This window comes from Pimephales promelas, chromosome 6, assembly GCF_988280905.1.
Source record: "Pimephales promelas chromosome 6, fPimPro1.hap1.1, whole genome shotgun sequence".
NCBI lineage: Eukaryota > Metazoa > Chordata > Actinopteri > Cypriniformes > Leuciscidae > Pimephales > Pimephales promelas.
Window position 1 is genome coordinate 19,054,655 of NC_142774.1, and position 25,145 is coordinate 19,079,799.

The 25,145-nt window shown below is 37.9% G+C and overlaps 1 protein-coding gene across 2 annotated transcripts in view; it reads left to right on the top strand.

Moving 5' to 3' along the window:
- igf2bp2b (insulin-like growth factor 2 mRNA binding protein 2b) overlaps nucleotides 1-25,145 on the top strand; it is a 68,834-nt gene that overhangs the window by 15,907 nt on the left and 27,782 nt on the right. The window lies entirely within an intron of this gene.

A 25,145-nucleotide genomic window follows, 5' to 3' on the forward strand; every position in this document is an offset into this window, starting at 1 on the left:
TGTGGAAACCAGGAGAAACACTTTCAGAAGGCTTTCAGTCCACAAATCAGCCTAACAGAACCATGGATTTAGGCTAATGTAGTAAGTTAACTCTAACCATAAATATGATAATGTTTAAGAAATAGTCAAATGCTTACAAATAGCCTACTACACATCTTTTCCCAGCACTTCAATAATATCATATATATATAAATGTTTTATTTTTTTGTATTTTTTATGTGATTACCAACACATTTTTTGTTAATCCTTTAAAGATTGTCCTAAAACGAAAAACTAAGATGTTGGAAAACTCTTATTTAAACACTTAAAAGATAATAATAATACCATTGTAAACAGTAGGATGTTTATTGGCTATTTTCACTCCATATACATATTTTCACTACTTTTATTAATTAATATTAAGACATTATAAATGATAATAACTAAAGTTAATTTCATCTACACCCTAAATTAAGCTTAGTAATTTATTGTCAGCCTCAGTGCTACCAGATTTTTTTTTGTCCTGTGAAAAACATTAAAATAAAACAGCATATCATAATGTTAAGTCTGTTTATTATTAAAGAATTTTTCAGTATTACAGTTATTTTGGGGGAAATTTGAATAATTGCATTGCAAGCTGATTTAAGGTGTGCCCCTAAATTTTCTGCTTGCGCTCCTAAAATTTTCAGTCAGGGGCAACAGCGCTCCTAGTAAAAAAAGTTAGTCTGGAGCCCTGCGTTGACAAACAAAAGGATTAGGATCTCTTTTTTTTACCTCACTATACCAGGAAATAACCTGATCCTATTAATAAACACTCCACCTTTGCTAGCAAAATAGAAAAAAGATTCTCGTATATAAAACGAAGTAGGCTAATAAAACAAGCAAATTAATGAGTAGGCTAAATAATCAAGTTAATAATCAAATGTTAGCCCCGCCCCCTCACGATACTATCGTGTATCGCCGATCTCGCAGGCTGACGATAGGACGATATGAAAATGGAGCATATCGCCCAACACTACGCCATACGTAACTTGTGATCGATAAGACATCTCTTCATTTACTGCTACAAAGTGATAAAGTATGGAAGCTTATATGTGTAGCAATATTCAATTTGAAATGTAATATGAAATGTAAAATGGCATTGCATTTTGTATTTAAATTTACACTTTACATTACCATTCTATCAACTTTTGGTGCAAAATGAAATTTCATAATTTACATTTGCCATTTCATACACTAGTTTTAATATGCATATTGAAACGCTTTATAAGTGGCAAAATGAAACTGAAAATGCATTACAGAAATGACTAGATATGTGTAACATGTTAAAAAAAAACTGTGGCAAAATGATCATTCAAATGTTATTTTTCTTAATAGCATTTACACTCACAGTCAAGACACTCGAGATTGCATTTTCATGAAATGCCGGCAATGGATGTAGCAAAATTCAATGTGCACATTGAAAATGCATTCCGAGCCGATCATGCCCCCTCCTGGCCTGTCAATCACTGCATCAAGGTGGGGCTCGACAACAACAGGTAAACATAGCATGTGGCCATGTTACGTGTTTTGAGCTGTTGAAAAAATTGCCGCGGCAGAGCTAATACGAGCGTAAATCATTTAGCAGATAAAGTGGACCGTGAACAGAGAAAAGGTAGTATTTCCGAAGATTATTACGCGATACGCACATTTCATAGATATCTATATAAAGGCTAGATGTCTCACGGCGAAGTATTTATCGTCATCACCGGCGGCCATCTTGTCACAGACAGGCTTTCTGGCGGGCTCTGTGGTATCTGATGTAAAAAATACTCTTATCTCGTTGAAATCTTGACGGATTTACAAACGGTTTGGTTTCTTACAAACGTTATTAACGTGGCTATAATTCTGGATGATTATTTATTTATACACTTATTATTCATAAGTATGCAGTATCATAACTATATCTCTACCCTTTATAACAAACCAGGCCGTTTGAAAATCGGTAGAAAATTGAGCAAGTTACGGTGATTTAAAAAGTACATGCACCATTAAAACAATGTTACCAGTGAGCGAGCTGCCTGTGACAAGATGGCCGCCAGGTGCTGACGTCGACCTCCATTGGCCAGCAGCGCGGACGAGATATCTAGCCTTTATATGGATATCTATGGGGTATTTCATGAAAATGCAATTCGCGAGTGTCTTGATTGTGAGTGTAAATGCAATTAATAAAAATAGCATTTGAATGATCATTTTTCCACAGTTTTTGCTTGAACATGTTACACATCTAATCATTTCTGTAATGCATTTTCATTTTAATTTTGCCACTTATAAAGCATTTCAATATGCATATTAAAACTAGTGTATGAAATGGCAAATGTAAATTGTCTTTTCATTTTGCACCAAACGTTGCTAGAATGGTAATGCAAAATGTAAATTTAAAATGCAATGCCATTTTACATATTGCATTGTCATTTTGCATATTACATTTCAAATTGAATAATGCTACACATAAGCTTCCATAATAACGGTCAGATACTGTAAGTATGATTTAAACCATGCTAATGCAGTTCCAACATATGCCAACATAGTTTTCTAGTCTATTTAAAAGAATGTTGTGGTCAATTGTGTCAAATGCAGCAGTAAGATCGAGTAACACTATAGAGAGATACAACCACGATTGGATGATAAGAGCAGATCATTTGTGACTCTAATGAGTGCTGTCTCGGTACTATGATGTGATCTAAATCCTGACTGAAAATCCTTGCAGATATCATTTCTTTCAAGGACCACAGTTGTGAGGATACTGCTTTTTCCAGTATCTTTGACAAAAAAAGGCAGATTCGAGATGACTAATTCTATAGGATCAAGTTGCGTTTTTTTAACAAGCAGTTTTATCATATCTAGCTAAAAGGTTTTTGGTACGTATCCTAGCGACAAAGACTAATTAATGATATTAAGAAGAGGATCTATGACCTCTGGAAGTATCTCTTTCAGTAGTTTAGTCAGTATAGGGTGTAGCATACTGCATACAAGTTGTTGATTTAAATGAATTAACGATTTTGCAAAATTCGTCCTCTCCTATAGCAGCAAATGAGCCTAATCTTTCCTCAGGGAGACAACAATGCACCCCCTGATGTGATACTGTAGTAGACAGTCCATTGTTAATTTTGTCCCTGATATTATCAATCTTAAAAGTGAAGAAATTCATAAAGTCATTACTGCTGTGTTGCTTGGACACTTCTGAGCTTGAAGCTTTCTTTTTCGTTAGTTTAGCCACTGTTTCAAATATACACCTAAGATTATGTTTATTTTGTTCTAATAGGTTTGATAAATAAGCAGACCTAGCAGTTTTTAAGGCCTCTCTGTATGCAATAAAGCTCTCCTTCCATGAAATCCGGAATACCTCTAGTTTAGTTTTAGCATGCAGCAGCAGCAGCAGTTATATGTGCAGCAGCAGCATGTCTTACATGCACACAGTAATGTAGCTGTGAGCGTTCTTCCAAAAATTTCATATCACAATCTAACAAACAATCGCAACCTGGACACTTCATTATGTAGTCGTGTTCCAAATTGAAGGCTAAAGTCAAAAACTGTGAATCTACTCACTAATATATTTATATCAAGCATAGACTTGATATAGCCACAAAACTAAAAAACTGCACAATACAGCCTTGGGTGAAGACAATACATTCCAACATTTGTCCCAAATCATTGGTAATGCAATTTAATGGAAAACTATGTGAGTGGCATGGCAGGATTTTGAACAGCCTCTGGAGTTGTAGGAGGGTGCCTGGCAACAGAAACAGAGTGTAGCTAAATCAAATAATGTACTTCTTGTTCAATGTGTGCCTTGTTTTGCAAATGTTGAAGCTCTTTTTTAGGAGGACAATTTAGCTAGTGATGAAAAGAATAAAAAGGATGCGTTTTGCGTTACCTGCCTTTATAATTTTCACCCATATTTGGTGGGTGTAAATTTCAAACACTCAACATGCATTTAGAAAATAGGGTTACATTTCAAATTTTGTTTCTCTGGGAAGCTACATGTAAGTTTTTCAAACCGAGCATGCACAGTAGTAATTGGGTAACATTAGAAGGAATAACACAATATTTGTGATGTCTAAAACAAATCTTCCCAAGATCTTCAAGTGGTTGGTTCACAAATGCCCCTTTTCCACCAAAGCATTTTGAGAGCCGGTTCGGAGGCGGTGCCTACTCGCAAACCAGTTCTTTGTGTTTCGACAGCCAAAGAACCGGTTCTCGGCCAGGAAAATTGGTTCCAAAGCAATATTAATATTAACATTGCTGTAGAAGTGCAGTTTATTAAAGTGTTAGTTCGCCCATTTAAGACATGAAGTTGTCTGAAATCCTTACCAGCACTATAGTGCATACACACTGACCCACTCTGTTGTGACCCCCCTGGTCAGAGTTCTGACCGCTGGAAGTTTTTGAATGATGTACTCCCGGTTATTTTCCGGGGCCACAAAACTGTGCGTTTTTACGTGAAAAAATGATTTGCGTTTCAAAGCTTGATTAATTTACCACACAAAAAACACGCCGGGCAAAATTCATACCTCAGTTTTAATGCGGCACTATTTTCTATCCATTTCTATCAATCCGCGCTGCCGCAACATCAACAGTGCGCACGTTAACTAATCTAATTAAGTGTTACTGATTTTTTTTTATTTATATATATATATATATATTATACACTGATTCAGAGGTCTCGTGAGTTCAGTGTTGGACAGCTCAGTTGTTTTAAATATTCATTAAAGTGAAAGGTTAAAATGAGTTGTTTGTGTATTGGACGTGTCTAGCCACGGCACGCTTGTGTGATTATCTCGGCGGCAGTTTAGGACATCGTGCAAGATTTGCGTCAATACAGAAAACATTTAATCACTGGATAGGGTTTTTCGTTTATTGAAATGTGGTTTATGGCAGCTGAATGGGCGGAACGCTTTTTAGAGAAGATATGCAACTTGTTTTTTTAGCACAATTCACACACCGCGGTAGTAATTCAGGAGAAAAAAAGTCTCCAAATGCTTCACGTGAAACTGCGGTCTTCAGACCTTTTACTATTCATAGATGCCACCTACGTCATTCCAAATAGAACACCGCCATATTTACAACCGATATCGCCCAGTATGGCCACCCAAACTGCCCGTTTGAATGAGAGGGAGAGACAGAGATGCCAGGAGAAAATTTCAATTTTAGGCTCTGATCCTTATTTCTTACCCCCAGTTTTCTTTTATGCATTATTATATGCCCCAGACTTGCCTTACATCTTGTGCATAACCCCTCCCCATAGGCTACAGTGGGGATTGCTTTAACCCCTTAACGTCTGAATTTATATAACTTTCAATAGTACCAATGCATATCAATATGCTCTGGCTGGATGAGTGAAAGACGAAAAAGTTCAGCACCTGGCCACCAAGGATTTATAATTAAGCATGGGAAATGTAATAGGTATTATTAAAAAAAAAAAAAATTAATGTATGATTTTGGTGGTTGTTTGCTCTGACTTGGCAGCATTGTTAGCTAGTCTAACAGCTTATAGCTTGTCATTTAAGCTCGATCATTTTTCCAGCTGTGATAATTTCCATTTGCATGCTTGTTTGTTTTCCTCGTCTCTCTCTCTCTCTCTCTCTCTCTCTCTCTCTCTCTCTCTCTCTCTCTCTCTCTCTCTTCGAATGACAGCCAACCAATTCTTTCTTCCATCCTATTCTTTTTGTATAAAATACCAGTTAGGGGTTCCTCTTTCGGCTGTTCGTGCCATCGGTCGTAAAGATGGCGGCGCAAAGCTACAGTGACGTCATGTGACCCTAATGAATTGCTTCAATTGATTTTGATTAATATGTGTGAGGGAGAGAGAGCAAGACATTCTCTGGGCTCTCTAGTCAGTGGAAAAACAAACGCAAGGGTCGCAAGTTGAACCAACTTTGAAGAAGCACCAGTTCCGAACCTGTTATTTTTTGGTGGAAAAGGGGTAACAGTGACATTTAAGTTCAGGCTTTACTAGTGTAGATCCATCTAAAGAGCCAAGGTGAAGGTTCACATGGATCACTCAATGCATTAAGGGGTCAGTAGTGCATTAGCTTTTATCCCAATGGCAGTAGCTCTGACTGAGATTGGCAATAGGATAGAATTGACCCTGTTCACTTCAGTGAGTTCTACACAGAGCCGATCGTGAACTGGTCGAGACCTTCAGATGTGATTCTGCTAGTCTAAATGGCTAGATACTGCAGATCGTGAGCCATCATTTGCTGCGGAGATAAAATATTTTTTTCTACACAAAGCACTGAGGGAGATTATGCACAGTGCTTGGCTAGAGACCTTTGAATATAACATCTTAATTCACTTGGTATACAGTTGTAGTCCAAGATTGAGACTTCCATTTCTTTTATCCCAGTGGAAAATTCACTTGTTCTCTTTTTATGGCTCTGACACTTTGCACACTTTCAGGACGCTTATGTGCTTAAGTGATTAAGAGACGAAGTGGGAAATCGGGTTAATTCAGCTTAGAAGCGTCTTTAAACGTGCCGGAGCCACTGCCACTTCAGGGTTCCAGGGTCTCAAACAAATCCTACATCTACCTGCAGGAGTTCAGCAGCTTCTTGACTCATTGTTTTGCTTATTTTGAAATGGTTATTCCAGATTTATTTGAGTTTTGAGTGTTCAAGGCTGTTAAAACATTAGCCTGCTGATTAGCAATGTTAATTTCGGGGGTTTTCCTGATTTAGAATTAATAAGTGTCTGTGACCCATTAAAATAACAAATTCTGTTTCCATTGGTTTAGTTTTACATGTGTTAATAGCAGCATAAACAGAATGAGGATTCATTCCCACACCTGCAGCGTTTCTATGAATGGAGATAAACAAATTAAAATGATACATCAAATTAATAAATATGCAAAATATATATTATTTAAATACTTAACAGATTATCAAAATGAATGAAAAAAAACTGCAACAAGTAGTTGCCTTAGCCTACATGCCTATACGTTTGTTTTCTTAATTTTACAAAAGCACAATGTTTTGTTTTTATTGTAAGTGTACATAAATAAATGTAAAGTCCATTACAGTTACAAATGATTCCTTACTCTTTCTATAATCCTTACTATAATCTATGAAGTCCCCTGGTCCCACTTTGTTAAAAAAAACAAAAAACAATTATAACCATCTCGTGGCCTCAAGATAGTAACTTGTGGCCTCAAGTCAAGATAGTAACTCATGTCCTCAAGTAACTCGTGGCTACCCTCATGTGGTGTTCGGGTCAATTTGACCCGGAGAAGATTTTCTTTTTCCTGAAAATACTAGTTAATGTTATCGCTTTGGACTGAAACTTAGTGACTTTGTTCCCAAGGGGTATAACTATATCTCATTTGTTTTTTGAACATTTTCGTATTTTTTTGTGGGAGTTCTGTTACCTTGTCACACTTGTGGTGTTCCCGGTCAAAAATGACCGGTCTATAAAAAATAGCTTATAAATCACTCATTATACCATATTTTCACCCAATCTTGGATTCAATCTTTTTGTCAACTTTTTCTCTTTCAATTAGGACTGGTTTTATATTTCTGTTTGAATCTGATTAATCGTGGGCCTCATTTATCTGAGAGTAGGCATCTCATTTTTTGAGTAAAAAATAAATAATTTATGAATAAATTTGGAAATATGAATTTTTTTTTTTGAAAAAAATGGCTACTGTTTATCACTCTAGTCTACTCTAATGATTTACCAGGAATTTTGTTTTGAAACTTTTGTTTTGTAAAAAATATGGAACATAGTCACACTTGTGGTGTTCCCGGTCAAAAATGACCGGCCTATGAAAAATAGCGTATAAATCACTCATTATAACATATTTTCACCCAATCTTGGATTCAATCTTTTTGTCAACTTGTTCTCTTTCAATTAGGACTGGTTTTACATTTCTGTTTGCATCTGATTAATCGTGGGCCTCATTTATTTGAGAGTAGGCATGGTAAAAAATGGTCACAATGGGCGACCATTGAAAGTGAATGGGAGAGACTGAAAATAACAGAACAATTTAGTTTTCAGGAGCATGTTCATTATTTTCATGTACACATATGAGCATGTGTACTTGCAAACATCGAGCCCTTGGACCTGTGCATGTATCGATACATTTATACTGTACACACGCATCCCAGACACACACACGCGTTAAAACACACAAACTTTGAGTATTACACACATTCTTTTCCACAGAGAGAAATTTGATTCTACCCTAACCTAATATACATTTATCCATCTGACATTACCACACACACACACACACACACACAAACTGGCCGTGACTGCAGTGATCCAGCTTCAAAATAATCTTTCTTTCATGTTCTTGTTTCATCACAGCTTCCAGAAAAAATATTATGACATTTTGTTTTGGAACTGTGAGGTTCTCACCATAGACAGTGGTTCTTACACAGAACTAGACAATATTTACAAATATACATCATGTGATAGCACAGGCATATATAAATGCCTCACAGCACCTTGCTTGTCATTCATTTGTGGCAGCACAATGGCAAAGCAGCTCTCTGCACATGATGTTATTCATCAGATTTTTGACTCAGAAAATAGTGGGGAGGATTATTTCTCTCTGTGGAAAAGAATGTGTGTAATACTCAAAAAAGCTTGTGTGTTTTAACGTGTGTGTCTGGGTAACGTGTGTATAAATGTATCGATACATGCACAGGTCCAAGGGCTCGGTGTTTGCAAGCACACATGCTCATATGTGTACATGAAAATAATGAACATGCTCCTGAAAACTAAATTGTTCTGTTATTTTCAGTCTCTCCCATTCACTTTCAATGGTCGCCCATTGTGACAATTTTTGACCATGCCTACTCTCAGATAAATGAGACCCACGATTAATCAGATGCAAACAGAAATATAAAACCAGTCCTAATTGAAAGAGAACAAGTTGACAAACAGATTGAATCCAAGATTGGGTGAAAATATGGTATAATGAGTGATTTATAAGCTATTTTTTATAGGCCGGTCATTTTTGACCGGGAACACCACAAGTGTGACTATATTCCATATTTTTTACAAAACAAAAGTTTCAAAACAAAATTCCTGGTAAAACATTAGAGTAGACTAGAGTGATAAACAGTAGCCATTTTTTTCAAAAAAAAATTTCATATTTCCAAATTTACTTATAAATTATTTATTTTTGACTCAAAAAATGAGATGCCTACTCTCAGACAAACGAGGCCCACGATTAACCAGATGCAAACAGAAATATAAAACCAGTCCTAATTGAAAGAGAACAAGTTGACAAAAAGATTGAATTCAAGATTGGGTGAATATATGTTATAATGAGTGATTTATAAGCTATTTTTTATAGGCCGGTCATTTTTGACCGGGAACACCACAAGTGTTATAGGGTTTTGAACACCACATGAGGGTTAAGCGCAGAGATATCACGCAACACCTGAAATAAAGCTTGCCACAAAGAACCGGCAAAAGCAATGATTATGCATGAAACGTTTGAATTGTTTATTAATAAAGTAGTGTTTTCTAGGTCAGTGGCTGCAAAGATAAAGTTGACGATGCAGACTCGCCATCTTCGCAGTATTGGCGCTCATTTAGAGAGAAATGCACACTTCATATGAATTAGCCTAAATAAGAGAGTAGCCAATTTCTTTTAGTTTTTAATTGTTTTGTTTAAAAGTAGACATTTCAAGCGTTCTATAGATTGAAGGGGTTAAGCAATTTATAGATAAGCAAGTAGCTTATACTCTGAGTTTCGTTTCATTTATGAAACGTGTTCCAGTTCACGCTCCGGCACCTCCGTGTCGTAGAAAAATTATATTTTCTACTATATTTGCTTCTTATTTATTAATCCAGGCAAATTTGTTCATGAAACATTGATTAAATTAATATACATTTATACAAAATGAAATTTTCAAGCAAAAATAATATTCGGAGTCGGAGATAATATTTGATTATTATTTTTGAAAATTGATGCATGCATGTATAGACTACACACCAGAGCATGTGAGCAAAGCGGAGTTATTATCTTGAGGCCACAAGATAGTTAAAATATATATATTACAAAGTGGGACTAGGGGACCCCGTTCTTATCTGACCATAAATTAGTATTTTATTTAATGTGGTTTCCACTGTTCGCCCTCGCGTGCACACAAATATCAATTCTAGCATAACTAACTTGACATGGCAGCCCGTTCCTTATCAAAATAAAATAGTGAACTAATCATAAGTTATACTGCTCAATTTAAAAAGCCTAGTTTACTTAAATAATAGTTAGCATCGAGATACATTGTGAATATTTGGATTCATGCAGAATGAGCAAGGTTGTGAGCCATGCTCTCAGCTTCTTAGCAGTTTCTTAGCACAGTTAATTATGAGCATCTCTACACACGGCAAGCATAGGTCATTTCACTCTCTCGGTTAACTATAGAATCGATATAGTCCGCCTGTGAGTAATCCACTTCTAGACAAAATAACCTTGAATTTGGTTATATGTCGTTTTGCCAAAATAACTTGTGAGATGTATGATATTCCATCATGTACAGTCAACAGTGATTGCAAGATGTTTGGTTTAATTTTTTTTTTTTTATTTGATGTCTATTAAATTTCCTGACAGCCCAAATTTTGCCTTGTTTTATCTTGATGTCAGGGCTGTGTTTGGATGGCTATTACATGCAAAATTGCTTGCTGATCATTTAGGGCCTGAGGTCCTGGAGCCTCATGTATAAAACTTTGCGTAGATTTCATCCTTAAAGTGTGCGTACGCACATGAGGCAGAATTTTCGTACGCACAAAAGTTTTCAGATTTAGAAAACCGTTCGTACGCCAGAACCTGCGCAGAATTCACTTTATATATCCCAGTCAGCGGGAGATTGTGCGCACGTGCGTCTCCTCCCCGAAATAACCATATATGGAGATTACAACGCCTAGTTTAAATATGCATATCCTCATCTGCATATCATTTGCATATGATTATTCACCCACGTGATACCAAGTTTAACGGTACAAGACATTAGGAAAATATGAAATGCGGATGTGCCGTCACATTATTACAAACATAATTTTTTTTTTTTTAGTAGCCTATCCTTGCCTTGTTTTTGAATGAATAGGCTAAATCAAATAGTGTTAAATACATTTCAGAGAAAGTTTTTCTCAATCTTTTTTTCCACTGGCTAAATAGTATTTTTAATTGACTTATAGGCTATTTTAATGGTAACAGATAGACATGGTTGTGCACTATTTGCACGAAACATTTTTCTCAGACAATCATCATGATTAGCAATTATCTCTAGTTAAAACATTAAAACACAGCATGCCAGAAGAAAAGTGTTCAAAAGCATTGCATCCACAACAAATAGGTCTATTTATATTTATTGAATATATTTTTTTTGTAACTTCTCAGTAATGATTTCATGTAGTTTAAGTGTTTATCTCCATTAATGAGAATGGCATATTTAATCTAAATGTTTATATCAGAAGTAGGCCTACATAGTTTAAATCATTCTGTTATTGAGAACATGCACTCTATTTATGATTTAGACTCATAATGAAGATTTACGGTTTTACTATATATGCGTCAGTTTCACTAAACGGCCCAACGCACATGCTGGCGCGGTCAATGAAGAAGGGATGGATGTTTGCTTCAAGTGATGATATAGGTTTGTGAAATTATATTTGAATTATATTTCTGTAGATTCTCTGTCTAATAGTGAGCAAAAAGACATTTGACTCCAGCTCACCATCAGTGTCGCCAAAACACATAGGCTACTCTTCTAAAAGAGTGCGTACGCACGGTCAAGAGCATCCTTCCGGTGCGCACTTATTTACGCCAAGTTTATTTTTTATAAATCCCGATATGTTCGTGGAAAAATGCGTACGCATATTTCTATGCCCATTTTGTGCGTACGCAACGTTTATACATCAGGCCCCTGATCACTAAAATGCCCTCAAATGTACTGAGTCTGTGTGTTTCCTGTAGCGTTTGTCTTGATGCATTTGGATTAGCATTGATGATCTCAGATTCATTTACATTATTGATTTTGGTTCATCAAGTTTTATCTTCCGATACCAGTCTGTTGACAATCTGTATGCACAAACTATCCTCGTTTTGTGGAAGGACTTTTTGTACTGCTGCCCCAATTCTTTGACATTCTATTCCATAACACATCCTTTTATCATTACACGATTTCAAAACCCACCTTAAAGGGGCACTTGGCAACTATTTCAGCTTAATAAAACCGTTTAGAAATCATTTGAATGGTTCAGTAGCCTGTTCTGGAGAGAATGCTGGCTTTCCCTCTTCCCCCCAGCGTTCCCAGGAGGAAAACCAACCTTGCAACATGAGGACTAACATCCCGGTAAGTTGGAAATAGAAGTCTCGTGAGAAGCGAGAACTAGCGAGAAACACAAACTGCTTTATGGCAATTGGACATAATTGATATTGATATGATATTGTAAAGACACAAGGCGGTCCGATCAGGGTGGGAATTTGCATATCGTAATTAATAATTGATAATTAATAATTATTCATACAGATTTAGATCAGACTGGTCTTACATGTTAATGAATCTCCTAAGAGGCTTATTGATTTTACCCAAATGCATACATGTGCATCCCCGCAATTAACCAGTTAATTGTTATTAATTGCAAGGACCACGTTTTACAAGACAGGCAAAATCAAATAGCTCAATTAAGTTATAGAGCTTGTGAAAACAAATTCTGTGGCCACAAGAATTTAGCTTTCCCAGCTCCATAAACAAATACCCTCTTAGGTATTTTTAGTTCTGTAAAGCGTGTAGCTTATTAACCGACATTTCAGGGGCTTGTATCATGAGCAAGACAAGATTCAGTCAGAAATTAGCATAATTGTATTTAATAAAGCAACTACTTGAGCATTTACTACGTTACAATGATACATGTATTTACAAACATTAAAACACAAACTAAGCGTCACCAAACGTTCACCAAAACAGTCACTTAACCTTTCTGAACACCACGTAAACACTTTCTTAATGCTTCTTAGAAGCTCTAAAAGAAGGTATACTTGCAGGGCATATTTGGTCTGTGTGAGTCGCGGGCTCGTTGCTCGGCCCGTTCGGGCCACGTGTCGACTGGAGGTGCTGTTCTGCGTGCGCGCGTCACGTGGAGCGCGGCCGCAGCGTTCTTGCACGGCCCGTCCCGGCGCGTGCATGGTGGGTCGCTTGCGCGTGGCTCCTTTGTTCCGTGGGGAGTCACGTGGCGTTCGTTGGCATTCAGTGCGAGTGTTTGAAAGGCTTAAAGTCTTTGAGGTGACGTTACCCGAGGAAATAGTTCGGCAAAGTCCACTTCCTTTCCTGGGAGACGAACTTGGTAGTCCATTTGAGGAAAAGACGAAACTTTTAGACGAACAAAAGAAAAGCTCCATGGTCGGATCAGATCTCCGTGAGGAGATCTCAAGAGCATAACATGTTTCTCTGAGGAGGTCAGAAGAAGAAGGAAGAGGCGGAGCCGGCGCGCTCCTTTTATCCCCTCGGCGAAATCCATCCCCTTCCCATTGTCTGATGAAGGCTGAGGCGGGAGAGAGTCGTTTCGGCTCCGTTCACCAGTAAAAGCGGATTATCAGTGAATCCCAGTTGTCTCTGAGGAGAGTTTATAAAACGATCCAGCCCAAAAAAGCCCTGCCCAAAAAATCCGAAAAATAGCAATGGTGAAAACTCATTTCAGTACTTCACAGTTCAGTCTTTTTTAAAGGGGGGGTTGACTGCCTTTTTCTTTGCATGATTGTGTTTATGGGGTGCAATATAACTTGTATTCGTGGTTTTTCTATTTTAAAAAGTCTTATTTTTTATAAACTTCACCTTTATTGTCAGCCGCGCTCTCCTCTGTCCTCGAACGAGCGGTTCACTTCTTGATTCTATGAAACCACTCCCTCAGAAACACGCTGTGGGCTCAGATTGGTTAGTTTGGCCCAGTGTGTTGTAATTGGCTAAACTGTCGTTCACGTTGTCTGGAAGGTTAACGCCCATTACCTTTACGAGCGAAACATGCATCTCATGAGCTCCGGTCCAGCTGTAAATATGTGTCGAACTGCAGTATCAATTTGAGGCATAATCAGACCGAGAAAGCGGCAATGAAGAGAGTACACAGAAACTCACCACACACGGCTCTTACTAAACGTTTCTGAATGATAGTTTGCTAAATTTTTAACTTTATACACGTTTGTTTTACACAATAGCATCTGACTGGCAACGATAGCAACTGACTGGCTACTAATGTTATACTCAAACAGCGCTGGCAAGTTTACGTTCTTGATGAAATTGAAAATAACGTCATAAAACACATGAAAAATTAAAACATTAGTCCCTATACAAAATTCAGGTCCATAATGTTTGTACGCGTTTGTCGTAGACACAAAATAGCATAACTAGTAGCCAAGTGGCTATAAAGCCAGCGCTGGCATTTGAAAAATATAAAACACAAGGCTACGTCTGGAATTATACATGCAAATACATTTAAAATACATTTAAAAGTCTTAGCCTACTTACAGGTTGTGGCCCAACAACTGCTGCCTCTTGTTGTTGGAACTGCTTCATGTTTTAGTAACAGTTTCTTGTTGAATCCGGCATTGAACTCGTGGAGATTCTGGAAGCTGTCTTCCGTAAAATGCGCAGCACAGAGAGCTAAATTACGATCGTCATTTTCAGGAACATAATCGAACATAAATTGTATCCATTGTTGACGTAGTACATGTACGTCCGTGGGAAGCTCGAACAAAGAAGACCTGACAACTGGATGAACACAACACACTCGATGCGCTGCAGAAATATGCGCATGCCCTTTTCTTCATATTCCGGAGGGAGGGTTGATGCAAATGTGTGGGTTAGTGACGTACCATAACCCAGCTGTAGTCCCAATCGAGTCGTTTTTGTAGGCAATATACTTCCTGATTTTTAAAAGACGATATCTCTGCTTACAATGAACTTTCAGCACTGCAACTTTGCAGATACTGTTCATGCACCTACAGCAACTTAACACACTATTTAAAATGAAAAAAGTGAAATCGCAGTCAACCCCCCCCCCCCTTTAATGTTTTAGCAATACATTTGTAACATTTATAATGGGTTTAGAATTTTTTTTTTTTAATTGCCTTTACAGGGACTTTAAGTAAGGCAGATCAATAATATTGTTGAATTTTAAATGTCCCCATTATACAGTTGCTCTCTTGCCTTTTCTTTTTTCATGGCCTTGATGTGCTTTGACAATGGTTGTGCAACTGGTTAGGCTTACCCTGTGACTCATTACAATAGATCAAGTTTTCCTGGCTTCTCACAAACACATGGGCGGAGTGCTGTCCCAGCACCTATCTGATCCTGAACCCTCTATTGTATGATTAACTTTGATCGGTGACACCCAAAACGACGTGGCTGGTGGAGCAACTCTGATGGCCCATTGGTATCTCTTGTCTTGTCTCTTGTCAGAGGTGGTGTCTGGATAGTCCCATTGTTTTATTCTGTGAGCGTGACACCTCATACATTCGCTGTAGAGAGGTGTGTCGCTTGTGCATATTTAAAGTGGTGGAATTTGACAGGAGTCTCAGCATGTCTGCCGAACCGAAAGCCTGTTTTGTGTAAATATGATCTCTGGCAGCACTGGTACGTTTAGTTAGTACTGTTAATGTTTGCATCCGTCTTTCAATATCTTTCAATATCTCCGTTTAAATTAAGTATTTATAACTTAAGTAAATTAATAAATAAATGGTCAAGCTTATTAGTTCAGTGATCAGTGGAGGGAGCAATTTTGGACAGAAATGTATTTCTATTTTTAAAATATTAATTACAACAAAAATTATTTATTATTATAAAAAAAACGTTGTGATTGCAAAGTGGATTTTAAACATTTATTGTTATTAATATTAATATTATTATAAGTCGTATCATTCCAACAGTGCAGTTTTTACACAGCCTTAAAGAAATCTTACTATTTACTGTATCACTGCGAATGTGTTGTCAATTAGTGTATTAAGTGTATTAATTGGTGTATTAAGGATTAAAGGCACACTAAGGAGGAATTCCATTTTTGTCAAACAGTGACCCCTAGAGTCGCTGTGTAGTACTTGTATTTAATGTCACTGTCTTAAATACCACTCACGCCGAGCATCTCTGCCATAGACTGGTCTCTGCACTCACAGCCTGATATCCATTTGAAGCTGTTATATTAAGGTACAGATCTTGCAAAGTGTGCATTTTGTTGCATTAAATAAGAGATCTAGTGCTAAACTGTGTTTTGAACTCAAGCTGAGGGCTCGTGTCCACTGCTATTAGTGTCATGGATACATAGACAGTCTTGTGGCGGCGTGCGCGCAAGTCTTCACTCGGACGTGCTCTTCAATCTATCACAGTTGCGGAGACTCTCATTCTAGTGAAATCACAAAATAAAATGCACAAAATCGTGTCCCTGCTTGATATAGACTGTAACCACTGATAAACATATTCAGTTTTGATGAGAGAGAAAAAACGTAGAACGTGTAACCTCTGACATGTTTGGCAAAAGATCTACCATAAAGAACTCAAACAAAACTTGCAGATTGATGCACTTATTTACGGGTTGATGCATTTATTTACGGGTTGAGCTCATTGTCTTTTCCTTTTCCTAGTCTCTTCCGACCGCGTTTTTTTGCTTTTTCCATCGTCGAGTATAACGTCTGAAATCCATCGTCGAGTATCAGTGTCTCCGCGCTTCATGTTGTGGTTGATGTGTGTGACGTCGTTGCCCTAAAGCATGTCATGATTCTCGCGAGATTTGTTGGGGGTTTTGTCAGAACAGTAACTGACACTCATCTGACCCCGTTAGTTGAGGTAATGTAGGCCTATCCCTAGTGATCTTCTTATAGCTGGTGATGTCATTTGGCTGGCAAGTGCTGTTACGTGACCCTGTTACAGTCACTGGTGATTGATAGTGAGTCTTGTTGTTTATTCCTATGACCCTGCTTCAACTGATTGGCACCCACACACCTACTTTGATCAAGTATGTGTAAAATGTATGGCTTGGCTCATCCCTTTTGATTGAAGTTAATCTTACTTGACTTAATGTCCAGGCTTTTAATGAAGGTGTCAGTTATTGCCCTTATTGCCTAGTGTTAACACTAGAAGTGCCAGAATTCCATAACTACTCAAACTGCCACAAGCGGTCATTTTGAATGTTAGATTGCAAACTCTATGGGCCCTATTTTAACGATCTGAAATGCAAGTATCAAGCGCGAAGTGCAAGTAACTTTGTGGGCGGATCTTGGGCGCTGTTGCTATTTTACCGGCGGGATAAATGACTCTTGTGCCTGACGCAAGTTTAAAAGGAGTTGCTGTGAAATTGATTCGTTGTTGATAGGTGTGGTTTGGGCGTAACGTGAAATAAACCAATCAGAGCGTCATCCAACTTACCCTTTAAGAGCAGGTGCGCATGTTGCATGGCGGATTTACCCAGGAAATCCAGAACCGCCAGGAGCGGTTCACAGCTGAGGAGACTGACATTCTTGTCAGGGCAGTGAAAGCCGTTATATGGGAATGGGAGATATATATGTATATATATATATATATATATATATACATATATATATATATATATATATATATATATTAGGGCTGTCAGTTTAACGCGTTATTAACGGCGTTAATGCAAACCCATTTTAACAGCGTTAATTTTTTTTATCGCGTGATTAACGGTCTTTTTATCCTAGCAAACTTTGTAGTTTTTTCACATGCTTTTGCAACAGGACGCGGCATGCGTCCTGATCCTTTTCGGCGTCTCGCGCTCGTCATCCACTCAAAGCCGGCTCGCAAGCCCAAACGTGTGTTTGCGGCGTGCCTGTTGTTTTGTTTACGGTCTAGATCCGCTTGCGCTTTGGTCGAAGAAGCAACAAAACGTTTGTGCCGCACACATTCGTTTCGACTTGCGAGCCGGCCAAATAGTAACGTTACGTTTTGAGTGGATGACGAGCGCGAGATGGCCGAAATGGATGACCTTAGAAGATTCTGAATGGAAAGTTTACTTTTAAAAAGTTGCCAAATTGTCCCATTGACAAGACCAAGTGATCTGTGTGTTTTGTCATTGTGAAACACCACTTGATGATGGCCAAGCAAACACACACACACACAGATGATGCGAATTCTCCACCCCCTCGTCAATATCAGGACCTCGTCAGTATTTCTTTCACCCTTTTATTGATAGACAGTGTTACATTGTGTAAGAGATTATTTATATATGTTAGTGTGAAATTGAACACTATTCCAATGTTATTTTCAATAATAATAATAATAATATATATATATATATATATATATATATATATATATATATATATATATATACAGTATATGTACATATATATTTTTTTTTTTCTGGTTCTTGACAGACAAACTAAGGGCCCTTTCACACCTAAACTATGGGCCCTTTCACACCTACTCTGTTTGGTCCGGACTTTCTGACTTTTCAGTTTGTTCCGAATCAAAATTATAGGTGAGAAACCTCCCCCGGACCACGGTCCGGACCAAACAGATGAAATTTGGTCAGACGAAAAGAGGTAGTCTCAGTCTGGATCAAACAGAAAAAATCCATGGTTCGTTTATTGTGAAAGCATTTATTTGTGGTTCGGACTTTCAGACCTTTTACAGGAAGTTCTGGTGGTTCCCATAAAGCCGAAAAAACAGAAGGTGGCAGGAGAAATGAGCCGTGTTGCACATGAGGAGATGAGGAGACGAGGTTTTTAATAAAAGTATGGTCTGATGACATAATAAGAAGTCAACTTGCAGTCTTCTCCTCCTTTCCTGCCGGCGACGATAAAATGTTCGTACGACGAGGACGTTCCACTGCATGAAAAGTGGGGTTTTCGTCCCTGTAAACTGCCGTAAATCCCACTAATCTCCGGCAGTCATTGGACGTTTTCAGCGTTGCGCGTTCGCCTGTGCTGAAAATCGTCGGAAACGTATAGGCACCCCCACCCCCGCTCGCGCCTCTGCCCCTGTGCGGGATTAACAACTCTATTACCATATGAAAAGCAGCAGCATCTTCAGCAGCCCGACCAAGCTTCTCAGTCATTGGGTTAAACAAATGACATCATCAAATCATCAATCACATCTGATTGGTTGGTAGATCTGGTCATCCTGGACCTTTAGAAATACAGGCTTGGGTAAATCCCTCCCCAATAATAATGATTATTATTTATAAATTTTATATATATATATATATATATATATATATATATATATATATATATATATAATCCTGTAATAAAAATAAACCTCTTACTGGAGACCATATTCATGTGATATAGCCATATTTCACATTTTGATTTCATTTTTTTCAAATGCTAAAACACATTTCACAAACGTTTCGTCCATGTCCTCCAATGTCTAAACACAACACCCTTTTCTAAAGATACATAAACACAACCACACCTTCTCCCTTCAAAACTCAAACTTTCACACCAAAAGAGCAGCTCGACGCTTTCAAAAATGTAAACACTATACACATCATTACACACTACAGCAAAACAATTGAAAACACAATGCTCAATTTGTGAGAAGGTTCGTTGTTTCATAACTGCCAATGCATATTTTTAGAAACTTTACCGTAATGGATCTTCTTAGATCTCTGCAGAGGATTAGGCATTTAGATTTGTGAGTTTCGTATGAAGAGTATAAATCTATAGTAAATTCTGTACACTACTGTAACACAACTCAATGCAAAAACAGAATCTATTGCACACAACAGTACTCTTGAAAACATGATCAGGGTGTGAAGTTTTTTTTTTTTATTTACACCACAATCACTGTGCGGCATCATGTCGCTGAGCTGCATCGGGCCACATCACCTCATCCACATCGCAGGCTATATTGTCTCTTGCCAGGCACCGCAGGAAAAACACCCTGGAATGGCGGATCCATCCTTGGAAGTTCTCCACTGGGATGTCAACACACGCCAGCTCCATTGCCCTTAGGAGGTTCTCTCTAGTGTATGATTGTCTGTCTTAAACCTTCCATCTCCATGATGAGAAGAACTCCTCTATAGGGTTCAGGAAAGGGGAATGGACAGGGTGGCAGACAGACGTTTAAAAAGTGGTTACTGTTGGTGGTGAACCACTCTCTGATTTGGTTTGTTCTGTGGAAGGGTACATTGTCCCAAATTATCACATAAATGGTATGTTCGGGCCCAGGATGGTGTTGTTGGTGGTCCAGGAGGATATCTTTTAGCTCCTCTAGGAAGGTTAGGAGAGGAGCTAAAAGATATCCTCATCCAGGAAGAGGTACTCATGAGGTCTGGCCATCGCGTCCAACTGTAATATCCTCTGTGAAAATGTGAAAGTGCACAGGTGTTCAGAACAACAGTCAATCAGGTAGCATAGTATTGTCCAGAAGTAATGTAGGCCACTGAGCAACACAGTATGTTCACTAACTGTACTGTGAACATGGATGTATACTTACTTGCACATACTTGTAACGTAGGTCTTTGTGTCGCGCAGAGTTTCGCTCAAAGGGAACCCTATAGACTTGTTTCATCCGCATCTTTTTGGCGCCGGAGAACTCGGTCTATTGTGGCCAAGCTGACATCATCAATGCCCTTGGAGAAATACAAATTTGTCAAGTGTTTAATTTAGGTTTCCACTCCAATGGTATAAAAACTGATAAAGTCTCCAGCGAGAGTCTCCTTTCCCAATAGTCCTGTTTTTGATTGGATTAGCTATAAGGGAGACTTCCACCTTTTGTCTTTAATGGCTCTGGGATGGCTCTTTGGAACCAGAGTTCCTGGCCACTATCAGCATTTGAATAGTTGCTGATTCAATTGGATTGGTAATGGCCTCAGAGAGGGTGTGTTTCTATTTCATTTGCATGCTTTTGTTTCAGTTTTCTCCCCCCTCAATGTAAACTCCTCCCCTCTAAATGTATAAATTGTAAGGGAATGTTTTCCCTTAGTTAGACTATCCTTGAGATGACTATAGTGACGCAATAAAGAACTTCTGTGTGAAAGATACCTTAAGAGTCTCCTGGTCTGTTGCGTGGAAGAATAAAACTTCACTACAGTACGCATCACAATTGAGGAACATATTTGTTTAGAATGCTCCAATTTACTTAATATATCAGTTTATATTCTGTATTTGATAATGAATATCTATTATTTTTGTTTTTATAAATATTAACTGAAAACAATATAATGGACATTGATCTCTATCTGTGTTAATTTGACAGTATTAAAGGTGTATTGTGCAACATTTCATGTTAAAAATACCCGTTTTTCTAACCCATACATGCTTAAACAATTGCCTGATGGGCTGAATGAGCCCTTCTCTGATCAATGCGATTGCCTCTATAATCCTGTACAGTAAAATAAATAAGAGGGATTCGGGACGGAATTTGAGTCTGGCCGTGACGTCACGGCTCACCTATGTCTGGCAGGTTTGTGTATTCTCCGCCATTCTCCGTATCAGCAAAGACAACACTCAAGACAACACTCGAGTGACACACTTTGGTCAACTTTCAACAAAAGTAGAAGATGGATTCAAAGAGACCAGCTTGTAGTTCATTCCAAACCCCTAACGCAAACTCCACGCAAGACAAAAAAAAAACAAAAACTTTTGTCTAGTGCCACCTAAAGGGCCAAATGGGCTTTATGCACAGCTTCACTACTTCCTGAACTTCAGCCAGCTCCTTGTTTCCTGTCTGCCATTATTGGAAAAAATTGATTAATTCAGATGTGTCTGATTATTGTTGCCATGACTACTGAGGTCAAGCACACCTGAATTAATTAATGTGTCCAATAATGGCAGACAGGAAACAAGGAGCTGGCTGAAATTCAGGAAGTAGTGAAGCTGTGCATAAAGCCAATTGGAGTCAGACAGGCGTCGGAATAAGACAAGAGTCAACATTAAGAAGGCTTTCAACAAATGTAGAGATCTCCGGTCTGCTCTAGGGCTTAAACGGGATCCTATACAAAGTACAAGAACAACTTATATTGTTCATGAATGCGTTTCCATAATAATACAATCATAAGTGGATACAGTAAGCACATAAAACAGTTCAACATGAGATAGATGGAAATAAAAAACGAAGTTTTCTACTACCCCCGTTTTTCCCTCACACACACATAAGTGTCATTTACTCAAATGCTTTGTCTTTCATATAGTTAAAATGACTTGCAGATTTATAACTTTATTACCTCTGAAGAGTGAAGACATTATGACTAGGGGTGGCACGGTTCACAAAACCCACGGTTCGGTTTGTATCACGGTTTTAGGGTCACGGTTTTCGGTTCTGTACGGTTCTTGTTATTTTTTCTTTTAATCTTTAACACTCCAGAAATGTACTTCAGCATGTGATATATAGCTTAATTATCCACACTTTAGGATACAGTATTAAAAATATATATATTATATTCATGCAATCATGCACAAACTGAATTTGACTCTTTGACTTTAAGCACATTTTGGGACTATCTCAGAGGAAAGCTAGGTGAGATTTAGATACAGCAAGAGAGAAGAAATTGACATGCTTTTTGTTTATTTGGCAAAAAAAGGAGAATGTGTATCACTATCTCTACAAGAACTTGTGCATTTGTATCACATAAATCTTATTTACACAAAGAAATTAACTTTCATGTATCAACTGCTAACTTTTGTAGCTCTTACCAAAATTCTATCTTTTAAAAGAAAAAGAGAGCAACTCTTAAAACACTGTCTTTTAAATGTCAATATACATGAAACCTCATTGCCTATACTAGATAATAAAGCTATTGCAATAGCAAAGGCCATAAACATAAAGTGAAATTTAAGTTCAACCTCAACACAAAAACAGTATCAACAATGCTTCTATTCCCAAAATGTGAGGGTACTTTTTTCCACTTAAAATTAAAGTGCAGGGTTTGGAAACGTATGACTGAAGCTCTTATCTACATAAAGTGCCACTGTAGTTAAATTAAAATATCATAACATGAAATCCAAAATGTTCCCACACACCGGACTTATACCATAGACGACGCTGGCGCGTCCTCCAACTCCCTCATCTCTCCCACTTGCCATTTCCCCGCGTGCCGTGACCTGGCTGCAGCGCTCCATACTCCACTTTTACTGGCTTGTTTATTAACTTGAACCAGCGCTGCACAGAGCGATCGGTAATGACATCAAATACCGCGAAAGTGATGAATGCATACGGAGCCGACTCGCGCTAGATTGATGTTATTCACCGATCGCTCTGTGCAGCGCCGGTCCAAGTCGAACAAGTTTATGTCGCGCGAAAAGAAAACACACGTCACATACGGGCACGAGGTTACATTGCGCATGCGTCGAACCGTGAGACGCACACGCGCTCCGAACCGAGACAAGCGAACCGAACGGTTCGGGTGTTTTTTCATGTACCGTTCCACCCCTAATTATGACTGTAACAAAAGATTTGTGCAGCTGATGCTCCTTTGGTTATGAACAGCTCATGCAAGCGTGCGGTCCATGAGCGTGCACACTGCTGGCTGCAGTTTCGCTTGTCACCAGAGGGTGCATAGTTCTGCAAAAACTCTTTGTGCTATGCACCTTTAAGTAGTTTGGAGAAATACTGTATGTCTAATCAAACAATGTATTCTACATATTAAGGAATAAGTAAGCATAATTAGTCTAAATTAATCGCAATTTAATATTTTGTTGCAAATCTTGTCAGACTAATGAAATTCTTCTGCTGTGTGTGACTGTATTGATGTTCTTTGAACTGAAATGCCTCTTCCTGTCATTTTAACTCAAATTCCAAGGCAGTCTGCAGGGTGTGGCCAATTCAATTCAAAAAACCCTGGGAGTGAGATGGCTTTCACAGTAACAGGTTAAGCGAAATGTGAGAAATCTAAAATTTTTCTTTTGGTTTCTTTTGGATGGTAAAGTTTGGAATTCATCCTTTTATGGCCTTACTCTTGTTTTCTTAATCCATTCATTACATTAACAAAAGTCTTTTAGCCAGTTTTAGGTGTGGGCGATATGGTAAAAATATCATATAACAATGCCTTTTTCAGACAGGATCACATTCCATGGTCTTATCATGATTCTTTTTTATGTTGGTTTTTAAGTCTATTTTGCAAGTTACTGAGTAGTAACAGCTAAACTTATTCCACCATTTTAAACATTTAGCCATATTGGTAACAAAAGAGAAAAAAGAATGACAGACCATTTAAGGCCAAAGCGGACGATTTGATCAAATTCTTCTTATTATTTGGTCTTCATTTATTCTTCATTTATTCTATTATTTCTTCTTATTATCTTTGGTATTAAAAATAAGAAGATACAAATTACAAACAAGGACAAATACAATATAAGATACAAATGTATTTACTGTAAAAGTAGCATTCAAGAAAGGCAATGAATAAACAAATAAGTTCCTAAACCAAAAACCACAACCAAAAATACACAGCAAATGTTTCAACCCCTCAGCATCAGTGATCAGCCAGTTGAACAAGTCAATGTTTTTAAATACCTTGGGACAGAGATGGACAGAGATCTCTGATAGAACTTCATACCCGGTCAGTATTGAGGAAAGCCACTACAATCACACAGGATCCCACCCACCCCCTTAACCAATCCTTTCAGTGAATGCCATCAGGTCGACGCTATACAGAGTCCCATTTGCAAGGAGAAACGTATACAAAATTCTTTCATTCCCTACGACCATTACTATACTGAACAACCATAGATAGAACACATCATCACATTTTTGTATTTTGCATGTCTGTACAGCCAATGTGGCGAAATTGTCTTGTATCCTTGTCTTGAGTGTATCCATGTTCTTGTATGCGTTTTTATGTTATCTGAGCCGGTCTTGTCAAAGACAGACAAATTTCTGTCACTTGTGACAGACAATAAAGTTTATCTTATCTTATCTTATCTATCTTTACTGTTTGAATTAAATATTCACTGATTCTGAAAGCTACCGATGTTTTTCAGTCAAGATCAGTGAGTGATTTTCTCTTTGTTGTTTGATTAACATTGTTAACATCCTCTTAAGATACAGTATAATCGACTGTTTATGTAAACCATATGTTTGATTGTGTTAGCGCAATAAGATGCATAAGAGAACTTGTTCAGTACTCACTGGCTTTTAGTGTGCACACTCTTTGGGTTTACACTTTAGAAAAACCTATGTCAGTACAGCGTGTGAATAGAAAGTTTAACAAGCAATGCATTA